The 13297-nt window shown below is 39.8% G+C and overlaps 1 protein-coding gene across 3 annotated transcripts in view; it reads right to left on the reverse strand.

Moving 5' to 3' along the window:
* LOC125326132 (ankyrin-2-like) overlaps window positions 1-13297 on the reverse strand; it is a 277846-nt gene that overhangs the window by 242985 nt on the left and 21564 nt on the right. The gene's annotated exons all lie outside the window — the stretch shown is intronic.

Below are 13297 nucleotides of genomic sequence, written 5' to 3' on the forward strand. Positions count from 1 at the left end.
TATTCCCTTGCATTAGAGTTTACATCCGCCCAAGGTCTGATTAAGCAGCTGCCAAAGGTCAGAGGAAGAGGCGCCTGCATTTCGTGTAGAGTGTGCTGCTATAGCCGGTTCTCTGGCATGGCCGGACCTCAGCCTGGGGTTTGGCATTCCTATATTGAAAGCTGCCTGCAGTACATTAATGAATTGGAGTTCAGCCTTGCGTGAAGTGTTTCAACATTCACTCCAACTGTGCTAAAGGAATTTCCCATTTGCTTTTTTCCGCTAATTAGTGAGCCACTGGGACACAACAGGGCCTTTTGAGATGTGCGGCAGGCCCTCAAGTTCTGCTGAGTCAGGAGAGGGGAGGGATATTTTGATCCACTTGGAAGACAACCTTCAACTTCCCAAACGAGGCTGCAAGCAGGACAGTAACTCCAAATGTTAGATAAGATTTACGACCTACAGGCACCAATATCCATCTAGACTTATTTAGTCCTTAATTCAGGAGACAAGGCAGCAACAGGAGCTGCTGAATGTACAGATTTTTAAAGACTTAACTCATTTCAGTAGATACCTGCGCTGCCCAGCATACATTTTTTATGGACACGTCTGCAAGGCAGAACGCAATACCTGAAGCAACTGCTCAAAAGTGACCTGCAGAAAACACATATCTAAAAACATGTCAATAAAGCCTCGATACAGCACTCTGCCATCTCACTGCACCTGCAGACTGCTCTGCTTCTGAACCCAGGCCCACCAAAACAATGCTCACATTTATAATGCAACAGGCTCAGCAGTTCTTACATGTTAATTCTTGATTTTGAACTGGAGATGCTGAATTTTAAGAGATATCAGAACTGGTTCAGAAATGCCTTGTCATTTACTGTATCCTGAAGAGACAGAAAATCACTTAAGAGCTAGTATTTTTTAACCTAACTTCAAAACTGTGGAAAACAGATGCTGTATTCTCCTAGGACACTTCATCCGTGGTATGCTTTATTTGCATCCAAGGAAAACACCTGCTGTGCTTCAGGTTGTTCGGTGCCACATGTCTCTGATTTCCGCTGTGCAGCAGGTGAGTCAGAAGATCAGCAGCACAGGCCTGAGGGTGTGATCCTCCTGCCACTGTAACCTCCCCCCTGGACTATCTCCTGCTGCCTTTCACTGCCTGCTGAAGCAGGTGAAACCTCTCACCCCTCTTCAGCAAACATTCTCCTGCCAGCAGAGGCAGCCCCTCCTGCACCACTGTTCCTGGCAGTACTGCTTTCATCAAGCAGCATTAAATAAAATTCATTTCAATGCCTTCAGATTGCCATCCTGTCTAATTTTCCATTTAATTTAGTTTTACGCTAGCAACAACAACAATAATATACATTATAACCAAGATTTAAACATAGTTTCTCTGTTGGTTTGCACTGCTGATCTGTAAGTTAAAATGTTACATTTTAACTTAGAGATCAGCATTTACATTTACATGTTACATTTTATCTGACTATTAAGACATGGAACTAAAAACTGGTCAATGAAATTAGCACTGCAAATTTTTACATAACATACAGAATATTAATACAAACAATTTTAACTGGGATTAATTTTCATGGTTTGATTGCCTGAACTGGTATTTGAACAGTAGGCTTCACTTCTGCTACAGTACTAAACAATATAAGCCTCGTTTTCAACTTGATAAAATTTTTTAACTATCTTACATTATGAATGGCCTTTTATGCTTCTGAAAATGTGGGTTTTTTCTAGAAGACAATAGTGGTCAGCCTAGTGGAGAGAAAAACTGAAGCTGAATTTCCTCCAGATGTTATCAGTAAATCGGGCTCAATACCCAAAAACACAGTAGGCTCCCCTCTAAACACCTGCCAGCAAGACATGAACTGAGACATGGGATGGGAGAAGCAATGAGAGCAGGACTATCTTCAGTAAGGTAATAACTGCTGCAACCACATCTCTCCTTTGCACACAGGAAGGATTTTATTTCCCTCCTGTCCATAATACGTATATATTTGCAGTCAGGTCAGGTTTTATAGAATTTCAGAAGCCTCTTCAGAGTGGAGGCCAAAAACCCAGGGCTAGACCCTGGGGAATCTCAGAGAAAAGTGATGTGAGGGGAGACTGAAAGCAAAGATGGCAAAAGAGGCCAGGTAGTAACAACAGTACTGGGCCAAAGGCAGCCAAGAAGGAATAAAGTTGCAATGTTTTATTTCCCTTGAAAAACAGAAACCAGAAGCAGTTCCTGCTAAGTCACCAGCTGCACCAACCTCACCCAGGCATGCACATCTCCAAACTCACTTGCATCAAGTGTTTTATTTTCCACTCCTCCTCTCCCAAAAATACACCATTTACTTCACGCTCTCAAAATCTTTCAAGTACCCATGCAGAACAAATCTAAAAGAATCTCCTCTTAAACTAACATTAACACTGCAGACAAAAATACAACTGAGAACACATAATTTCAGAACAGCTTTTAAAAAATGAGAACGGAGGATACTCCTCTACAACACAGTCTCCATTTTCCCAATATTTATTCTTCAGTTCTCTTTACGTATTTTTTTCAGCACTGTGAAAACAACTGGGACTTTGAAGCACAACTGCTTTCCATAGTGTTTCAGAAATTTAATTTCTGATCTGTATTGGCAGAGAAACCTGCCCAAATAATCAAATCTCATCTTTCTCCGTTGGGAAAAAAAAAAAAAAAAAAAAAAAATGACTGTATGTCTGTCTTATCAGACGCATCTTTCTTTAAAGTCCTTGTTTTCTTAAACACAATATTAATTTTAATTTAAAAGAAACAATTTCTCTTTGTTAACTAACTCCTGATAGCCAGAAAGTCATTCCCAAGTCCTGAGCATCTTCCTCATTCTGATCCCCAAAACCTGATTGATTCCAGCAAGCAATAAAAGCACACAACAGAGAGACCAATCTTACCCAACACATGCAAAGATCACAAGTATTTGTGTGCCCCTCTCAAGGACACAAGGCACCAAAATAAGGAAGCCTTAATTCCAGAAGAGAGTCCTGAGAGAATGAGCAAAAAGAGTTTCCATTCTATCCCAGGAGATCAACAACTCTCGGTCTTCCACATCTTAAACTAATGCCCCAATCCCAGGTTACAGAAATCAAGGGGTTAAACAATAAGTCACCATGTTTCCTGCTTTTTCACTAAATTAAACCAAGTATCTCATCTGAATTTCACAGATATTAGTATAACTCTTCTATTCACTATAATATAGTCCTTGCAATGTTTTAATTAATTTTACTCTTTAAAATGCATGAAAATTTCACATCACCTTTAAATATTTATTGACAGTTTCGATGAATATTTCATGCTGATTTTAAAGAATAGAGAACTTTTCCATAACATTTGTTACTACAAAATAGCAATTCTACACTCTCAGATATGCTCTCAGTACAACGAAAAGGAATTTTTTATCTTGTTCAAAGCAAGCTATAAACACTGGCTACTGCAGACAAATAAAAACATCAAGGATGAGTTTTTTCAAAGCTACTTAAGTGATTAGGGAGCCCACACAGCTCCCATTTAAATAAGCAGTAATTGCATGCCTGAATCTTTTGAGCAATTTTGAATATTTCATTGGTCTATGAAAGATTTTCCCAGTTAAGAGTAGTAAGTTGTGAGTAATTAATTTAAAACATATTACCTGTGATGTACAATGAAGAGAATTCTCATAGCAAAAGTGAGTATTTTAAGATGCTAAAATTGACCACAAAAGCTCTACAAACATAGGAGCACAATAAAATTCAAAACCAACTGCCTCATTTCTGCATAATAGCCGTCTTCCCTTTCAACTTACCATTTTTCTACCTTTTTTTTTTTTTTAAGGTCTTTTAAAGCTGCTGGAGATGCAACAGAGTAAGAGCACTGTGGTGGGTCAGACTGACTTAAGGAAGTTGGGGCCATAAACAGCTGAGACAGTAAAGGCAAGGCAGGTGCAATTGCTTTCCCTGATGGTGAAACAATCAGTGCAGCCAGTGTAGGTTGCTTACACACAAACAGCCTTGTATATTGAAAAAATCCACCTGTTGTAATATTTAATTTAAAACAATATTTCCTATTGCCATAGAAGGTTCTAAATATTTGTAATTTTAGGAGCCAGATGCACGAAGAGCCAGACAACAGGCACTTTAAAAAAAGTTACATAATAAACCAGCCGGACCAAAAAAAAAAAAAAAAAAAAAAAAAAAAAAAAAAAAAAAGTTAAAACTGTAACAGCAGCTCAGCAGCTTAGCACATATAGAAACCAAGGCATTCATGTGCAAAATGCCTTGCAAATATATTGCCCCTTCACAAAACTTTGTCAGCCAGCAGCAAAACCTTTGCATCAGGTGGTAGAGATTCCAGACTTCAGTGGTTTCCATGCTAATTCTGCCTGAAGAAATATGAAAACAGGAGCTAAAATCTTCTAGCTAATGCAGAATACTGAGAGCTTGCTTTTTCTTTGTTCTCAGTAAAGGCTAAAAATTGTCCTATATTTAAGGATATTCTTATATTTTGTAGTCATAAAGTGGGTAAAAAGGCAAATGACAAGCACCCAAATAGAGGGGTGGAAGTAAGCACAGCAAACTATGATTCTTTTCAGAGAATTAACACTGTGGTTAAAACAAAGCACTTGAATATGCTGTGCCACAGTCATCATTACCAACATGCTCATTAGCATTAAATTAACATGGACATGAAATATCAGGATGTAAATTAACAGCAGATGATGCTGTGAAATCATAAGAAATTACTGTTATTTGTCAGTAATTCAACCAACAAAAACAAATTCTATTTATCACATGTAAACTCCAATACTGTGTTACAATGTTTTGGTTTTTAACTAAAATCAACTAGCAAAAACAAAAAAAGATACAATTTCACACTCACCTTCTATTTGGTACTGCTTGTGTTGGACACTAATTACATCCATGATCAAATCCAGGCAGCAATTTAATCAGAATACTGGACTCTGTTTTACAGAAGTAATTCCAATTTTCAGCAGAAACTATTTAAAATTATTTTCAATTAGATATTTGCTCTTTTCCCCAAAGACCTAAACTGTAACATTTTCCAAGTTTTTTAAGGTTTCATTTTAGCATTCTCTACCAAAGTGACCACAATATTATGATCAAAAACACATTTGCAATAATTATACCCTAAATAGTTTGCAGCACATCCATATATTGACTTACACTGCAGAGGTCAGATATTTCATGGTAACTTAAAATTCAGCATATCCGTCTCATCCATGGCAGGCTATTTCATGACATGAAGCCTGTACTGCATTCAGGAGCCATCCCAACACCCACACCAAGTGCTCAGTCAGAGCAGGCAGGTGGCAATAATTAGAAGAAAGATAAGCTGAGGTGACACAGCAACGAGAGCACATCAATTACTGCCTGTCACTCGGACCGGGGAGCCTCTCAGAAGATGGACTGACACCATTGTGCCATTCCGTATGATATTCAGCTTTTCTCTCCTTCATTTCCTCAAAATGGAAGGTCACCACAATACCATGACGTTTTTTAATACAAGTGAATTTTTTATAAATATTCGCTGTATACACAATGCAAATTAATGTTTGGCTACCTCTCACAGGCTGCACACTGTACACAGAATACTGCCACGATTTCCAAAAAGTAGGTCACATGACAGTAGTAGGCATGAACACTTCTGTTTGAGGAAGAGAGAGGTGATTCCATAAACATTTGATAAGATTTGGTTTGGCAAAAAAACCATGAACTATGTATATAGAGACTGCTAGCAAAGTTTACCAACAGGAGATAAGGGAAAGGGGGCAAGAAGAGAATAAGGAACGTAGTACATAATAAATGTGTATAATAAAGAGAATACCTCTGCATCTTGCAGCTCCATATACGTACACAAAGATTTTAATATAAATATGTATATAATTTTATACAAATATATAAATGTTTATTATGTTTCCAATATAATTTTAGATATTGATATTTATCTTTTATATTCATATGCACACAAATGTAGCTAAGTGTATATCTCCATCTTGAGAAGTAAGTACAGACACTGTGGTTTAACTCCTTAGGGGTAAGAGCAAATACAGTCCCAAGCACCTGCCTAGTGCTGAGTTACCAGCAAGAAGTTAAAACCAAAGAAATCCAAATTTTGAAACCTTGAAAATTCTCACAGAGTAAGTTTGTCATCCCTGCCCTCTCCCTGCTGACCATCCTACAAGTAAGCAAAGAACTCAAGTCACCTATGATCCAGCTGGTTTACAAGTAAGTAATGCTTGAAGTCACTGTTAACATGTTTCTACACCATCTTGTTTTCCATAGGATTTTATAATCCAATCTCCAAATGTATTTTTGCCTTTAAAAAAACCAAAGCAAAATTAAACTCAGGCTTTAGACAACCAGTCAAACTACCTATATAACTACATGATTACAAAAAATCCAACCCAATCTGATGGATACATGTCATGCAGTCTGTAAAACTTGGAGACATCCTTCCTCCTGGTGATGCTGGAGCAACTAAGGCTCAAGGTACAGGACAGCAAGACGAGAGGTTTCCAGCCACAGGACACCAAACAGGGGACTAGCCAGATACTAAAATCCTTTAGACAGCAACTGTGCACAGGCATAACCAAGTTTTGCTTCCATAAAATAGATGGAGGTCAAGAGAATCACAGCTAAGAGATTCTTCCTTGCCTTTCATCCTGGACTTCAAAAACTTGCTTTTAAATCCAGACAGCCATTGAAAATGGCTGATTTTCAAGCAAACTCAATTAGTGGAAAATGCTCTGACCACCATTAGAGCAGATGGTTGGTGCAGTCACTAATCTGACACAGAAAGCTTCACCATCCTCTTTTGCACATCTCCCTCTTCCCATCAGAGGGGCCATAAGTGCACATCTCCTCTTCACTGTTTTATCCTCCAATAACACTTTTATACCGAATATAATTGCTGGTGTTAATTGGCAGTGCAAAAACTCCCCATAAACAGTAGATTAAGCCTGAGAAATGACTGAGAAATGAAAAGAGCCCATAATGCTATGTTGGCTTCCGTGCAAATTCAGTGTATTCAAAACCATTTTTATTTGCTACTCAATGACCATTCTCTTAGGATGACAAGAAGAGGCAAGGAACAGGAGGAAGACCCTGAAAGCCATTCCAGGCTTGCACACGCTTCTCTGCTGGACACCCCTCAGCCCCTCATACCCAGTGTGCTTTGTGCTGGCCTGAGAGCAGGAGGCTTGCAGGTAGTTTAAGAGGGGATCGCTCATACTCTCCCTCATAGTACAGCGCTGTATAGAAATCAAGTAGAAAAGACAGGATGTTTTCATATCCCTTGGGACAAACAGAGCCATCTCCTGCAATGGCATACACTGTGTAATAAGAATTCCAGTACCTGCAGCTCTGTATTATTAGTGAGTCATTTCAAAGACTGGAAATAGGAACCTTTTAAGTGCTTGCACACCATCACCCAATATTATTACGGAACACTGACAGCTCAACACTGCTCATCTCGCAGGAAAAAAACCTTCTTTTTTCAAAATTAAACCAATAATTTCTTCTATAGTACCTAACAATTTTGTTGCATCCATGTGTGCACTCCATCTACTGCCTTTCAATCAATCATTCAAAACCTATTTGACAGAGAAAGAAAAGAAGAAAAGACAGATGAAATGCTTTATCTTGCTAAACAATATATAGGCAAGAACCTCATGTGCCAACCGTAGGAAGCCGATGAGTGCGTGACACCTGAGAGTGGTGAGCACCCAGGGCAAGAGAAGAGGCAAGGAGGCCAGTGAAGGTGACTCACTGAAACAAGTCTCACCAAGAAGTATTTTGATTAGTGGATTTAACTGTATTGATAAAAATTTCTGCTGAATAAATGCAGCATGTTGATGAAATCTGAGAAGCATCCTGGAATGCATCCCAAGCACCACCTTCCTTTGCAGGTACACATCCTACTCCGGTCCCTGCGGCGCGGTGTCAGCACGGTTCCACCCCGCACACTTCACTCCCACAGGTCACAGTGAGGGAGCACGTGGAACATCCAGCACGGCGCTGGAGAATTCCACAGAGGCAGGCGAGAGGCAGCAGCTGCCTGCAAAGTGCCGGGCTCCACACCGCTGTATGGTTTGGTCTCTGTGAACATCAAAGCAGATCCCTGGAGTAAAGCGTGGTATGAAATGAGCCCAGCTGCTCTGCTGGTCAAGGCGCTGACGTGCAAATCAGAGCTCTCTCCAAATGCACGCAATTAAGATTTTAAGTCACCATCATTATTTAAAATGACTGAGAAAATAAAAGAGCCCATAATGCCATGTTTGCTTCAGCTCAAAGCTTAACATTGATTTCTCCGCTTACAAACAAACTCTTGAATCAATTCATCTTCTTAAAAATTGATAAATACTCATTTCTAGTAGTCATCAACTTTCTGTTAAATAAACAAATAGAAATTGAAGCTCTAATGAATGGGTGCTTCCTGTTTAACATCAAAACCATGCTAAAAACTGCACTTTCTGTACAAGGTACAATATGTAAAATTTCTTTCAGCTAATTTTGTAGTTTTCCTCTAGGTAGATTATAATTGTAAAGCCACAACTGATTTATTTTAAGTCATCTGCATGTGTTAAAACCTCACAACTGCACTACATCTTTTCCCAGAAAAACAAACAAACAGCATTAGGTTTTCCCTCCGCAGCTTCAAATACCAGATGGGAAAATACCTAGTTCTTTATGCAAGTGAAAAATATATGCTGCCATCAATGAGCTCAAGAACTAGAACACAACTATAGGACTGCTACAACCTCAAACCTGCACTTAGCCACAAAATAAAAATCCCGATAGAGTTCAACTATTGTTAACAGTCAGTGGTGAATCAGTGCACTGTAGGTCAAAATAAACCCAAGGGATCATTATCTTTGGCTCAACACATGAGAAATGGCTTTACATTCAAAATAGTCATCTCAACAAACAGTTTTCAAGACTCTGGAATATTGTAGAAAACATTTAAAATTAACCACCTTTTTTCAAATTAATTATATATGTTGCTTGTTTTAAAAAGTTCTCCCTCCCTTACTTTCCAAAAGGAATTTTCAGAGTGAGCTAAGAGGTGGTGAGTTAAAATTTCTATTTTGCTGATGTAGGTACATGTGTATGTGTAAATTTCTTAAATATAAATACACATTTTTAGAACTTGTTTGCTTCTTCGCTCCAAACCTTGTTGGGGAAAAACGGAAAATGAAAGCCTCTGTCAGGAAAAAACAGAAGAGCAGGGGAGGATGAAGACATTCTAAAATAAGTTGAAATGGAGTTTTAGAACCAACTAGAAATCATTTTCAGGCCAGTAGTTCAATAAGAAAAGACTTGGTCAGCCTAAAACGAAGCAAATGATCTGAGTGTCTTTGGAATTTAACCCGTGGGCCCAGACCAAAGCCAATGAAACAGCACAGGAAGGTGGACAAGTAACAGCTTTCAGCTTCCAGTTTCACTGCAAAGGTTGAAGAGGGGATGGAGAAGAAATGGGAAGGCAAAAGGATGTGTCCAGAGGGAGAACAGGTGTTTTGCTGAAAGCATAACTAGCCAAGCAAAAACATGAAGCATGAAATAACACATTTCTGACACTCTTTGAAAAAGAGCCTATAAAAAAATAAACTAATTCTGGACAATAGTGACAGCAGACTCGTCTGAAAGGAGACACAGTTCATGCCTATCATGAGCGGAAGACACCAAAGAGCCGGTGCTGTTGAGGAAGCTGGGGGAGCCTCGACATTGTGCACTCCCTGGGCTGGAATTCGCTTCGGAGGCCAGGCAGTCAGACAGACCCACACCCATCCCACCTCCTGCTCAAAATGCCCACTCCAAGTGTGAGGTTTCCTTCTGCAGCAGCCCACGACCAACAAGGCTGAGCTTTGTGACTGAGTGGGAATACATGCTGAAAAGCAATGGATAAAATAAAAAAGCAAGAGAAACATATTTACGTGACCAATATGCATTTTTTTATGATTGTAAAACTCTAACTTGTAACTAGATGTTACATAATAGGAAAAAATATCCTTAACAGTCTGTGACCAACAGCTGTACATCACCACCCATTTAGGAGGCCTAATGGAACTAAAGCTGCTGCACCAGAGTTTAAGAACTTTCTGTTCTGTGTAGTTAACCAGCCTCGATGAAGCTGTTCTATGGAACACAAATATTTGGCTTCCAAGAAGACAGATATCCCACACATCCACACTATCTTGTTGGTTTATTCTAATAAAGGGCTCAAGTTATGAAGCTTAAAATGTAACTTTGTATATATGTGTTAGTTTGAATTATCAAAGTTTACACAATTCAAGATACCCAGACTCTCCACTTGGTCAAACACTACCAACAAATGGGACTTAACTACTTTCAGGAGTTAAATCTTCCAAACTTAAATATGCAAATAATTTTGGATTACAATAGCAGCAGTTGCCAGAGGAGAGGTTTCCATGTCATTATCCCCAGCACATGGGAATTACATATTTAAGACCTCATCAGAGTCTGCATTATCTTGTCATTGTTAACACACAGCAAACTTCCATGTTGTTTAACAACTGGAACAGTCTCGGAATACTAGGTCAGAATTGACGATGAACAAAGGCTCTTCTCAAAGTCGCCTCAAATCAATGGTCAGGGTTTATAAGCAAAATTAAAACATAGGCATGTAAGCATATTATAGTATGAAGCACATAGACAGGCTTACAAATCCAGGTATTGTCTAATTATGTACAAGGCATGCACTGTTCAGATGTGCTGTTTGATACTGTATTTAGATTTATATGACCCCCACACACACACACACACAAATGGATCTAACTCAATTATCTTCACACACCATGTGAAAAAGGAGGAGGTACCACTAACCCTACTTTACCAAAACACTTAATGACTTGCCCCAGGTCATGCAGGAAATCTGTGGTGGTGAAGCAGGGAATGGTTCTCCTGGGATCTCTGAAATCCCATCTCAATATTCCGGCCACACTGCCACCCGTCCTCAGCCGTACTTAATACGACTAAATTACTGATGGCAACAAATAGCAGAATCTGACTTTCAGATGAGCTGATTTGTACAATGAGTCAATCCATAACTTTTGTCTCCTCCAGACACTTAGATCGATGGGCTGTATGCCCAGCACGTTATAATAACCCTGAAAAGCTTTTGGCTCAGCCTGCAAACACATTAGCATTAACTTAAATCTGCTGCTTTGTTTACTATATGAGATATCTGCTTGTGCTCTATGCCCAAGTGATACCAATTAAAGAGACCCAAATACAGAGCTCACAGAGCAGTACAAGACTAAAGCTACCCATGAACATAAAATTTACTAAACTTTAAATGGTACTTATTCCTCCAAAGCATTATGGTCTGACAGTCACATTTTTCTTTTCCAGTCATGGACTTGTCATGATTTACATTCAGAACTTACCCCAAAAAGCGATTCAGAAAGCCCTAGAAACTGGCTCCCCTCCCACTGCTTCTGAAATGGATTAACAGTGACTCCAGCCTTGGATCTGCATGACTACAAATTACAGCGAAGCCACCCTTGATTTAAGCTGTTGGAGAGCACAACAGGGAAATCACCAAAAATTCTGCTCTTTCAGCTCTTTAAACCCATTCATTACAGAGTCTACAAGGCCACACAGGTACCAGAGTAAATCACTCTGTGGGAGACAACATCACCCAGTAACAAGAGGCTTTTCTTTTTTCCTCAGAGGTACAAATGTAGCAGAGCCAGGAGGGGTCTAATTACTCTCAGAACACCCAAGCAGCATTGGAAGTGGTAATTTATTGACCATATCAGTGGAGCTTAGTGCACAGGATGAAAAGACAAGTAAAGGATTGTATCCGGACCGCTGAAATGCCCACAGCTTGCCAGGGTAGGCAAACCAACGCAAGCCAACAAAGCAATCTGGCAAAACCATAAACCAGACTTATAATAAAACCATACTTGGCTTTTACTGGGCTTTAGCAAAATAAGAGGAAGGTAAGACTTGAATTTTAGTTTTAAACATTTAGAAACGAGTTTGGGAATGGGTACCTAGACAGCCTCCTGAAATCCAGAGTCCCTAATTACCCAGATGGGCAGCTAGGGAGCCAATCCAAAAATCTATCCAGGTCAGCAGAGTGGTTTTCATCAATCGCAGTGGCCACCAGATCACGCCCAGGAATACCAGTGCTGACCTGACTAGTACTGGCTTGGCGTCTAACTCAAGCAATAACCACCATTGAATGCCAACCTCTGCGCAGCTCTGCCCTTTTGTAAGCACAGGGAGTGGAAATAACAATGATATACAGTGCACCAAAGTCAAACAGAACAGCAAAAGAACTCATCAAAATGTGTTTTCTTGCTCTTCTATACCAGCCCACTCTTCCATCTTGTGCTACCAAAAAAAGTAAAGGTTTCTGAGTGAAAAGTGCAACAGATTCACGAACATTTTCCAGTAGCTACCACATCCTACTCTCCAGTAACACCTCCACAAAGCTCAAGCCCATTTTGCAGAAAAATGAGAGAAGCAAACAGCAACAGGGGAAATTCACAGACACGACCCCATCCATGTAAAGTCACTCATGGCAGCTTAAGTATGTTCTCAGAACGGACTTTCCCTCTTCACTCTACCAAAAACAAAAACAGAGTGAAATAACTAAGACTAAAATGGGAAAGATCAATTAACATCTCTGGTATCTCCTTTTTTTCCCTCACCTGTATGAAAAGATAGGAAGCTAGGAGCAAAAGCAAAGGTTAAATCAATCTGTCTTTTGAAGAGGTGACACGCCCAAGGGCCTTAGTCAAGTCTCCATCCTTGGCTCCTGCACAGTCAGAATCTGTGCACTGCTGCCAGTGGAGCCTGGAAATCGTTTGGTGGAGCACTACACATGAACAGCCTCTACATTCAGCTGTTCAGTATCAGAAATGTTAACTTGCATTGCTTGGTTATATCACGAGGAAAATTAAATAGGAAACGAGCATTTAACATGCATGTCTGATATTCAGGCTTCTCAAGGAGAAAGAAAGGGAAGGGAGAAAACCTCGGGAACTGAGGACATTTTGCTTCCCCTGAGCCCTCATTCATTCAAAGAGAAGAATCAGAAACCCTGACAATATCGTCTAGCAATTCCCTCCCATCACGTAGAAGGGAAAATTTTTCTGGACAGCTCTTTACAGAGGATACAGAAAAAATTGACAAATCTCCCTCTGCCTCTTCCCACTTGGCATGATGATCTGTTTCACCCAAGGACTGCAGAAAGGCAGAGTTTGTAGAGCTGAGGCAAGCCCCCCTTCCGTGCAGCTATTCCACAGATGCA

Source organism: Corvus hawaiiensis, chromosome 5, assembly GCF_020740725.1.
Source record: "Corvus hawaiiensis isolate bCorHaw1 chromosome 5, bCorHaw1.pri.cur, whole genome shotgun sequence".
NCBI lineage: Eukaryota > Metazoa > Chordata > Aves > Passeriformes > Corvidae > Corvus > Corvus hawaiiensis.